Source organism: Carcharodon carcharias, chromosome 7, assembly GCF_017639515.1.
Source record: "Carcharodon carcharias isolate sCarCar2 chromosome 7, sCarCar2.pri, whole genome shotgun sequence".
In the NCBI taxonomy this organism is placed as follows: Eukaryota; Metazoa; Chordata; class Chondrichthyes; order Lamniformes; family Lamnidae; genus Carcharodon; species Carcharodon carcharias.
Window position 1 is genome coordinate 104,449,688 of NC_054473.1, and position 11,756 is coordinate 104,461,443.

The window sequence follows — 11,756 nt, forward strand, 5'->3', positions numbered from 1 at the left end:
TGTGGCAGGAAGGGACAGAGTCCACAAAGATAAAAACATGGCAGCAAATAAGTTAAGTGAGGAATAATTGTTGAAAAGTCCAACTCAATGTTCTTCAGTTGAATGTATGTAATATTAGGAATAGAATCAATGAAATAACGGCACAAAGAAGGTTGGATGGGTATAATCCTGCAGCCATTATGGAGATATTGTCAAGGAGAATAAACCTGGGAACTAAATATTCAGGGGTATGTAACGTTTCGAAAGGACAGCCAGGAAGGAAAGTGTGATGGGGCAGCTTTCTTTTGTACGGAATTAAATAAGAACGATAGCAAGAAATGGTCTTGGATCGGAAGATGTAGAATACATATGGGTGGACGTAAGAAATAACAAGCAGAAATAGGCACTGGCAGGAGCATTCTTTAAGCCCCCGAATAATAGTTACACTGTAGGACAGACAATAAATCAGGAGATAACGAGGGCATATAAACAAGGTAGTGCAATCACCATGGGTGACATTAATCTTCAAGTAAATTGGGAAAATCAATTTGGCAGATGTAAACACGAGCAAGAATTCATAGAGTGTCTTCGGGACAGGTTCTTGGAACAATATGTTGTGGCTCCAACGAGGTATCAGGTTATTTTGGAGCTAGCAATGTGTAATGGGGCTATTAACTATCAATAAATTATCTCAGTGTAAATGATGTTCGAGTAAACAATGAGCATAACATTATAGAGTTTAGCATTCAATTTGATAGTGAGAAACCTTGTCAGAAACAACTGTGCTAAAACTAAATAAGGGCTATTACAAAGGAATGAGGGCAGAGTTGGCTGGAGTGGACTGGGAGAGAAATTTAACAGAAAAGACTGTTGATGAAGAATGGCAAATGTTGAAGAAAAATGTTCCTAACTCACAGCAAAGATATATCCTAGTGAGAAAGAAGGGTTTTAGGAAGGTGACAAACCAAGCATGGTTAAGAAAGGAAGTAAATGATAGTATTAAATTGATAGAAAACACATGCAATGTCACAAATTTAGTGGCAAGCCAGAGGATTTGGAAAGTTTTAAAAACGTACAAAAGATGAACAAGGAATTAATAAATAGGGAGAAAAAAAAGCTTGAGGGCAAACGAGCAAGGAATTTAAAAATGGACATTAAGAGCTTATTTAAATATACAAAAAGGAAAAGATGGGCTGAAGTGAACATAGTCCCCTTAGAGAATAAAGCTGGGCAAATAATAATGGGGAGCCAGGTAATGGCAAAGGAATTGAATAGATATTTTGCATCAGCATTACGATAGAAATCACCAAAAGCATACCAAAAGCACAAAACAGTCAAGGGGAAAAAGGGGTGCAGGAATTAAATACAATAACCACCACTAGAGAAAAAATACCAGGAAAACTAAAGGGACTACATGCCGATAAGTTCCTTGAACCTGATGGGTTCCAGCATATGATATTAAAGGAAGTAGCTACAGAACTAGTGGATGCAATGTTCGTAATCTTCCAAGAGTCCTTAAATTCTGGAAAAGCCCCAGAAGATGGGAAAACTGCCACAGTAACATCCTTATTAAAAAAGCGAGGGAGGCAAAAAAAACTTACTGTTCAATTAGCTTTACATCCGTCACTGTGAAAGTGTTGGAGCCTATTATAAAGAATTTGATGTCAGGACATTTAAGAATGCATAATATAAACAAGCAGAGTCAATATGGCTACAAGAATGGGAAATCATGCCTGGCAAATTTATTACAATCGTTTGAGGGGATAACAAGCAGGGTAGATAAAGGGGAACCAGTTAATGTAAATAGTTGGATTTTGAAAAGCTGTTCAATAAGATGTCTCACAAAAGCCTACTTAATAAGATAAGGGCCCATGGTGCTCGGGGTAGTGTAATAGCATGGAAAGAGGATTGGCTAACTAATGGAAGATAGAGATTTGTGAAAAACGGGGCATTTTCAGGGTGGCAACCTGTAACTAATGGAGTGGCACAGGGATCAGTGCTGGGGCCACACTTACTTACAACATATATTAATTTCTTGGATGAGGGAAGATACTGTGATATCGCCAAGTTTGTGGATGAAACAAAAATAGGTGGGGAGGCAAGTGTGAGGATCACACAAAGAGTCTACAGAGGGATATAGACAGGTTAAGTGAGTGCACAAAAACTTCGCAGATGGAATGCAATGAGCGAAAATGTGAGGTTAAGTCATTTGGCGGGAAGAGCAGCTGAGCTAAAATGATTAAATTGAGAAAGCTTGCAGGAGGCTACAGCAAAGAGCGATTTGGGGTCCTTTTGCATGAATCCCAATAAAGCTAATGCACAGGTTCAGCAGGTAATACGGAAGGCAAATTGAATGTTGCCTTTATTTCAAAGGGAATTGTGTATAAAATACGGAAGCATTGCTAAAACTATACAAGGCAAAAGTGATGCGACACCTAGAATGTTGTGAACAGTTTTGGCCCACTAACCTGAAGAACGATATCCTGGCCTTGGAGGCAGTCCAGAGAAGATTCAATAAGTAAATCCAGGGTATGAAGGGATTTTCTTATGAGGAGAGGCTGAGCACGTTGGGCCAGTATACACTGGAAATTAGAAGAATGAAAGGGAAACTTATCTTGAGATATAAGATTCTTAGGGGGCTTTCCAAGTTAGAAGCTGAAAGATTGTTTCCCATTACGGGGGAATCTGGGACCTGGGGCATAATTTCAGAGTAAGGGTTCGCCTATTAAAGGCAGAGATGAGGAGGAATTTCGTCTCTCAGAGGCTCGTGAATCTGTATAATTCTTTAGGAGAGAAGAGTTGTAGAGGCTGGATCGTTAAGTAAATTCAAGGATGAGGAAGACAGAATTTTAATATGTAAGGGAATCAAGGATTATGGTGAAAAGGCAGGAATGTGGAGTTGAGGATGAGCAGATCAACCATGACTCGTTAAATGTCGTAGCAGACTCGATGAGCCAAATGGCCTACTTCTGCTCCTACGTCTTATGGAGGGGGAGACCCGTGGGGCCGAATAACCTCCTTCTCCTCCAATTGCATATATTTTGTTTTTATGTTCATATGTGGGCCCCGCAGCCCTTTGAGCTTGTTTCGCCATTCAGTACGATGATGGCAGATCTGATTGTAACATCAACTTGACATTTCCGCCTACCCTCGATCACCTTTCACTCGCACGCTAATCAATAGTATTTCTACATCTGCCATAAAAACATGCAAAGACTCTGCTTCGCCACCTTTTGAGGAAGAGAAGAGTTCCAGAGACTCTCGAACCTCTGAGAGAAAGAAAAACTACTCACCTCCTTCCTAAATGGGCCATATGTATTCGTTGAACAGTACCCGCTAGTTCTAGATTTTCTTACAAGAGGAAACATCGCCTCTGCATCCACTGATAAAAACACCTAATGATTTATACGTTTCAATAAGTTCACCTTTCTCTCCTAAACCACAGCGGGAATAAGCCTAGCCTGTCCAATTTTTCTATATAAAGCAATCAGACCATTCCATAAATTAGCCTAGGAAACCTTCTGTGGACGGCTTCAAACACTTTTTCATCCTCCCTTGAATAACAAAGCCAGTGCCGCACACAGTACTCCAGGTGTAGCCTCATGAATGCCTTGAATAAGTGAAGAATAAGGTTTCTACATTTGTATTCAATTCCTCTCGCAATGATCCATAAAATTCTATTAGATTTCTTTATTACTTGCGGTAACTTCATATTAATGTTTCACGATTTATTCACGATAGCCTGGTTCCCCTGCAACTCAGAGCTCTGCAATCTCTTACAATTTAGATAATATGCTTCTTTTCTATTCTTCCTGCCAACACGGGCAGTTTCACATTCTCCCACGTAATATTCCAGTTGCAAAATATATATTCCTTTGACAACTGCTTATGTCTTCTTCACAGCTTAATTTCCTGCTTATCTTTGAAATATCAGCAAATTTAGCAAACAGGCCTTCAGTCCCTTCATCCAATAGAATGTTAACAGGAAGTGAAAAGATTATTCATGATGGCCGTACAGTGAAAGTTTTAGAGATTGATTTTTGTAAGGCATTTGAGAAGGTCCCACATGGAAGATTGGTTTTAAAATCGTGGTGCCATGGGATACAGAGGAAGGTGACGAGTTGAATCCATAATTTACTCAGTGCCACGAGAAAAAGGGAATTGGTCAATGCATTTTTTCACAACTAGAAAGCAGTTTTGAATTGCATATCACAGGGTTCAGTGTTGGATCCCTTGTTCTTGATCGTATATATTAAATATTTGGCCTTAAGCATGGGAAGCATGATTAGGAAATTTATAGTTGACATGAAAACTGGTTGCTTAATTGATATTGAAGAAGAGAGCTGTTGTCTCCAGAGTCACATCAATGGTTTGGTTGAGTGACCAGAAACGTCGCAAATTGAATTCAATCCGCTAAATATCAGGTAAACTCTGGGGAGGGCAAACAAAGCAAGGAGATACTGAATAAACTGAAGGGCTGGGAGGAGGGTTCTGGAATAAGGTGTGCATGTTAACAAATCCCTGAAGGTGACATAAGGTCGCAAATAAAGCTTATGGAAAGTTTTCTTTATTGGACGAGTTTTTGAATACAAAACGGGGATGTCATGCTGGCACTGTATAAAATTCTTGGTGTCCATAGCTGCAATTTTGTGCACGTGTCTGGTCATCAAATTACAGGGAGATCATAATTACCCTGGAGAGAGTACACAGGAGATTTAATAGAATATCGGCAGTGATTGAAAACTGCACTATGAAGAACGACTGGGTACTGTTAACTGGTGACCTCATAGTCAAGCCGCCCCTAGGTATCAGCGATCATAATATGATTGAATTTTACTTTCAGCTTTAGGGAGACAAATGTCGGTCAAAACTGAGCATTTTAAAATTAAACATGCGCAACTATGCGGGCATGAAAGTATATCAATTGAGATGCAGTGGCATGGGTCTAAGGGAATATTTCAGAACACACAGAACAGACACATTCCAACAAGAAAGGAAAGTTCCAAGGGGATGACCCACCATCAGCTGTTAACTAAAAAGTTAAAGATAATATCAAACTTCAAGAAAAAAAAAACATTTGATTGCGAAAAGATGGGTGGCAGGTGAGAAGACTAGACATAATTATAATTAGAAAGAACACAGCAAGGAAGACAAAAAGAGTAATAAGAATCGAAAATCTGGAGGAGCTCGTTGCACAATATAAGGTCTGGTATAGCATGCTCACTGGTTGGTGCCAGAACATGCTGTTCTAAGATATTATTCTGAAAACATGGACGAATTTCTCCTCTTGGCTAACTTTTGCCCGCCTGTTTTTGCATCCTATCAGTAAATTGAAAGCCCCCATCATTTCTGCATTACTTTCCAACAAGTTTCTACTATTCCTTCCTTTGCACCCAATCCTACAACATGGCTTCTGTTAGGGACCTGCACATCACTCCCACAATAACTTCAAGCCTTTATCAATTCTTATCTCTACCCAAACCAATTACCCATTCTAGTTTCCTGAACTTAAGTCATCGATCTCTATTATGCAAATACCATCATTAATTTTTAGGCCCTTTCAGCTTTTCCCAGCAGCTGTTCTTCCTAGATGTCATGCTACCTTCAACATGCAGGTGCCAATTTATGTCAACCTGCAGCCATGTCTCCACAATGTCTATCAGATCGTGCTTAGTTCTTTCTATTTGACCTATCAGTTCATAATTTTTCCAACACTATACACATTCAGATACAAAGCCTTTAGTTCCGCTCATTATTATTTTTCCAACCTGTAGCCTTATTTGCTAATTTTCTCTTGCTTTGTATTATCGGTCTGTTCCAGTAATAGGCTGTGTGTCAGTTCCCATAGTAATGCAATTCTTTCTTACTTTGTCTCTACTCTTTGATGTAACACACCTTCCCAAATTGAGAACTCTCTCTACTTTCCTAATTGTGCATCTGGTCAGAAAACTGCTCGAAGCATTGTTCAGGTGCAGACGGTCCCTGTGGGACAACCTGCACTCTCCCGACAGTTAATGCCAATGGAAAAGTGAGAGAAACTTACTTCTCCCACATCAATCCCCATGCCACCTCTCTTTTCTCTTTCTCTGAAAAAAATTGAACATTTTTAGGGACACAGAGGCCAAGACAAGGCAGGGACAAATGTCACAATATTTGTGTTCCCAGCAGTGGGAGCACTGGACGCTAAAAACATTCCAAACCCGGTAGCAAGAAGCCACCTAGTGTCTTCCACACTGGCTTTATCTAGAAAAGTATTCCCAGCAAAAGGTAAACTAAAAAAATGACTTTTTGTTAAGTGATGGACAGCGGGGAAGTGATCATCCCGCCACCTCGGGTACCTGTCGTGCATTGTTTTTTAGAAAGATTAAAGCAAATGATTACCATTCGGTGAAATAGTAGTTTCTGGAGAGAAGATATATCAGTATATTAGGGTGCTCAGAGACAAGGAGAGGTCCTGGTCAGTTTGCATTCCTCGTCAGGCAACCTCTTTCTTCACATGGAAAATGCACCAGGAAAGCATTAGCTAGTCCAACGGAACAGTTACCTAACCCTTCAGCCAGACAATAGAAAGCTCCTATCACAAGCTGCTGAAATCAGCACATTTTGTGCCAACCATCTGTTTGTACTCTGGGATCAGTGAACCTCTCTGAACTGTCATAGGTTCGCTATTTTTATTCTCTGTTTAACTAATGCATCATGTCTGAACAATTATTTCTCCATAGACTTACTAAACCACCATAAAATTACTTACAGGTAAAGATCCACATACCTAAAGTATCTGTGGCTACAGAGCCAAACAACAGCATAGGCAATTGTAAAGGCTTAGGCTCCTCCACTCCTACCTTATCAGGCCCCTTCCCTGTCTCACTCACACTCACACCCTCCTGTTCCTGAACATGATCCAAACCAAATGACTCTTGGAACGAAGGTTAACGTTTCCTCTCCACTGTGTGTCGCAAAGCCTACAGTGGGTTTACGGTTATTTGGTTCTAAGCCATAGGCAATTAATATGGACATGTTTGCCTTGTCTCGCACTGGTGTCCATGAGCTATCACATTCTGCAGCTTGAACGTATCACCTTCGATGCCTTTTGAGAGCAATTAATTAATTAGTTATTTTACTGATTACATTTGAATTAATTTCTCAAACCCTGCCTGCGTTTATATTCTTCTTATTTCAACGAATGTTATGGTGACCCTGATTGAAATTCCTAGTTGACTCGCCACTCAACGTTTTGAGCTTTACTGCTATCAACAAATATTCTATTTGTGATAACAACTTATTATTACTAAAACTACCTGGGTTTTGAAGGGAAAATCAGAATAATGCTTGCCAACCAATGAACTACATGTTTCCCTGTGATGTCACACTTGGTTTACTCAGAACTCACGCTATATATTCTGAAGCCAAGAACTGAGCTTGTTCTTTATGAATTCCCCGGGCCCACCGACCCGGTGTTCTTTTATACGGTTTATTGAAAATACAGCTATTTAGGTGAGCAACAACTCTTCCCTTGCTGCACTGAATTCCCTCACTCACCACTATCAGACATTGACACTCTGTGTTCAGCTGCACTCAGCTACAAGCTGCTGTCTTCATTCTTACTCAATTCCACAAAGAAAGGAGACAGCTAAATGTTTACCATTGCTTAGACTAGCTTTCAAATACAGGCAGTTTTTAATTCATTTAACGTGCTCATTTATTTGAAAGCCCACCATTCGCCACATAGGGCTTTTAGCCTGTGCCCAGAGCATATTAGAAATATGGTGATCATGGGGAATAAGAAGACGCCAAAGCAAATTTATGAAAGGTTAAGAGGAAGATCCGAATTCAGCATTTCAAAAGTACAACCGCGAATATGATTCTAGTTTATATACAAAAAATGAAGATCATCATGCAATAATATTCAGAATAAACTTCCTCGCGCTGACTGAGCACAGCTGAAGCCTGATGAACAATTCGCTGTAAAACCTAATGTTCCAGTTTATCCCTTTCTGGTTGGGGGAGTGCTCCTTTGAAATCGTCCAGTAAAGTTGGAAGAATCATCAGAAAACAGAAAAACGCGTAGGCAATTCATCATTTCCACCCAGTTCCCCAGCTTAGTAAAATCATAGATATATTGCACCTCAATTCCAATTACCAGCCTACCATCCAGAACTATTGATCCCTTAACATAATAGCAATACATTTACCTCAGCCTTGACATCATCAGTTAACCCAGTATCCACAGCCTATGGAAATACTTATAGAGGCCTTTGTGCCACAAAGTGATTTTTGATTCCACTCCTGAATGGTGTCTTGCAGCATTTCCAACTAGGCAAAACAGTTCTCTCCAACTAGCATAACAAATGCTTCTTATCATTTTGAACACCATGATTGTGCCACCAATTAAAATTTAAAATTCAGTGCAATTAGCACAATATCTATTCAATCTTCCCCTGAAATGTAACCCTCAAAACCCCGTGAGTCTGCATTGTACATCTCTAAGGCCATTAAATAATTCCTGAGATGAATAGCCCACTAGATGGGTCTGAGAATGTTAGAGAATTTAACAGAACATTAAGCCATCATTATCCAATATCCTATTTCTGAACTTATAATGGAATGAACTTCACTGAAGCAGCAGCTAAAGATGGTTGGACCGAGTGCAATGCCCTGAGGAACTCCTGCAGTGATGTGCTGGAACTTAGATGGCTAAAGTCCAACAACCACAATCATCTTTCTTCCTGCTAGGTATGACTCCAACCAGCGCTGTTTCCCCCTGATTCGCATTAACTCCAGTTTTGCGAAAGTTCCTTGATGCCGCATTTTATTAAATGCTGCATTCATGCCCAAAGTTGTCAATTTATCTCCCCTCGGGAAGTCAACGCTTTTGTGCATGTTTGAACAAAAGCTATCATGAGGTCAGTAGTTGAGTCATCCTGGCGGAAATCAATTCCACATCCGTGGGCAGATTATTCCAAAGCAAGTGCTGCTTGATAGCACTGTTGATGACCCCTTCCATCATTTTACCATGATCGAACGTAGACCGATGGGGTGATAATTGGCCGGGATAGACTTGTTCTGCTTTTTGTGGACGGGACATACCTAGGTACTTTTTTCAGATTGTCGGGTATATGTCGGTCTTGTAGCTGTACCAGAATAAATTGGCTAGGGACACGGCAAGTTCTAGGTAACAGGCCTTCATTATTATTGCCACAATAATGTCAGGGTCAACAACTTTTTTAATACCTGCTGCCTTCTGGATTTCTTTTATATCACGTGAAGTGAATTGAATAGGGTAAACAGTGGCGTCTGTGATGCGGGGGGCTCCGCAGAAGGTCGGGATGGACCATCCACTCGAAACTTCTGGCTGAAGATTGTAGTAAATCCTTCAGCCTTAGCTTTTGAATTAATGCGCTGAACTTCCCCATCATTGAGGAATGAGGTGTTTGTGAAGCCTCCTTCTCCAGTGTGTTGTTTCATCACCGCTCTTCACTGTGCCAGGAATGCAGAGCTTAGATCTAATTCATTTGTTGTGGTATCATTTACAACTGTCTGCTGCATTGTTCCTTACAATCTCTGATACCCATTAGTCCTGAGTTGCAACATCACCAGTTTAGGTGCTGATTCTGGCATGCCCTTCTGCACACTCAGGGCTTGGTGATAATGGTAGCATGCGATATAAGCCGGTCCACGATGTTGCAGATTGTGGTTGAGTCCAATTCTGCAGCTGCTGCTGGCACAAAGGGCCTCATGGATAGCCAGTCTATAGTTGCTGGACTTGTACAAAGTTTGAGAATGATGGTCGTGCCACAGATCAAGATGGAAGGCATCTTCAATGCGAAGACAGAACTTTGTCTCCACAAGGACTGTGCAATCATCACTTGCATCGATGCTGTCAAGGAAACATGCCACTGTACCACCTCTGCCTGGTTTGTACTGCTGCTGGAAATGGCCATGCCCAGGGATGGTGATGGTGGCGTCTGAGAGCTTCCATGAACGTGAATGTGTCATCAACAGCTCAGGCATCTCTCCAATTTTGGCACAAGCTGATGCTGAGTGGCCCGTTTGGATTCATTCATTTCAGGTTTCATGGTGGTTAGGCCATTTCAGAGTCAACCATATTGCTGTGGGCCTGGTGTCACAAGCAGTTGTGCTCGCTAAAGGGGGGAGCACATTGTTTTTTACGACACTCATTTAATGGTCATCATTATGATTTTAATTGAGGATTGATATTGAATTCAAATTCCACCATCTGCCATGCTGGGATTCGAACCCACACACCTGAGGCATTACACAGAGTCCCTCTGCCAAGTCCACTACGCCACCAATTACACGCACACACGAGCTATCTGCAGCTTTCAACACAGTTAGCCTCAATCCACCCCTTCCATCTTCCAGCTGGTTGGAAATGCCCTTGCTTGATTCCATTCATATCAATAGACGTATACCAAGAGATTCAGCTGCCATTGGTTTTGTTCCCTCTCCCGCTCCATTACATTTGGAGACTCCAAGGATCTAGCATTACCACAGTTTACTTCACATCTCCATTTGCTTTCCACCAAAGTTCAAGAGGAAGGCATAGCGGTGCAGTGGTGAAGTCACTAAGCCAGAGGCACAAACTAGTCCTTGTTGGTCATATGTTCAAATTGAAACAGAGCAGCTGCTTGATTTGGGATTCAACTAATAAATCTGCAATTATAAATAAAGTCTGACTATGAAAACTCTCATCCATTTTTGCAAAAACTAGCCTGCTTGATCAGTGCGCATTTAGGAGATAAATTGTCACACTTAGACTGTCTGACCTACATGTGACACAACACGCAGAACAATATTGTTGACATAACAGAAAATGCTGCTTCAGGGCAGTGGAGACATAAGAGTCACATGTAGGCAGGCAGATTTTGTTCTGTGCAGTACATTAGTGAATCAAATGGGAATTTTCGGACCATCAATGATCATCACCATTCTGGAACAAAAACTGAATTACCTGGAAAAACTCAGGAGGTCTGGCAGCATCTATGCAGAAGAAAAAAGTTGATGTTACGAGTCCTCATGACCCTTCAACAGAATTGATTTTTCTTTACAAGGAGAGGGGTGAAATATAAGCTTGGTTAAGGTTGGGGGGTGGGGGGAGAGAAGTGGAGGGGGGGTGTTGTTGTAGGGACAAGCAAGCAGTGAAAGGAGCAGATCATCAAAAGATGTCACAGACAAAAGAACAAAAGAACACAGAGGTGTTGAAGTTGGTGATATTATCTAAATGAATGTGCTAATTAAGAATGGATGGTAGGGCACTCAAGGTGGAGCTCGAGTGGGGGTGTGGGGGCATAAAAGATTTAAAAATAATGGAAATAGGTGGGAAAAGAAAAAATCTATATAAATTATTGGAAAAAAACAAAAGGAAGGGGGAAGAAAAAGAAAGGGGGTGGGGATGGAGGAAGGAGCTCAAGACCTAAAGTTGTTGAATTCAATATTCAATCCGGAAGGCTGTAAAGTGCCTAGTCAGAAGATGAGGTGCTGCTCCTCCAGTTTGCATTGGGCTTCACTGGAACAATGCAGCAGGCCAAGCACAGACATGTGGGCAAGAGAGCAGGGTAGAATGTTAAAATGGCAAGCGACAGGGAGGTTTGGGTCATTCTTGTAGACAGACCGCAGGTGCTCTGCAAAGTGGTCGCCCAGTTCAAATTTGGTCTCTCCAATGTAGAGGCACCGCATTGGGAGCAACGAAAACAGTAGACTAGGTTGGGGGAAATGCAAGTGAGTTGCTGCTTCACTTGAAAGGAGTGTTTGGGCCC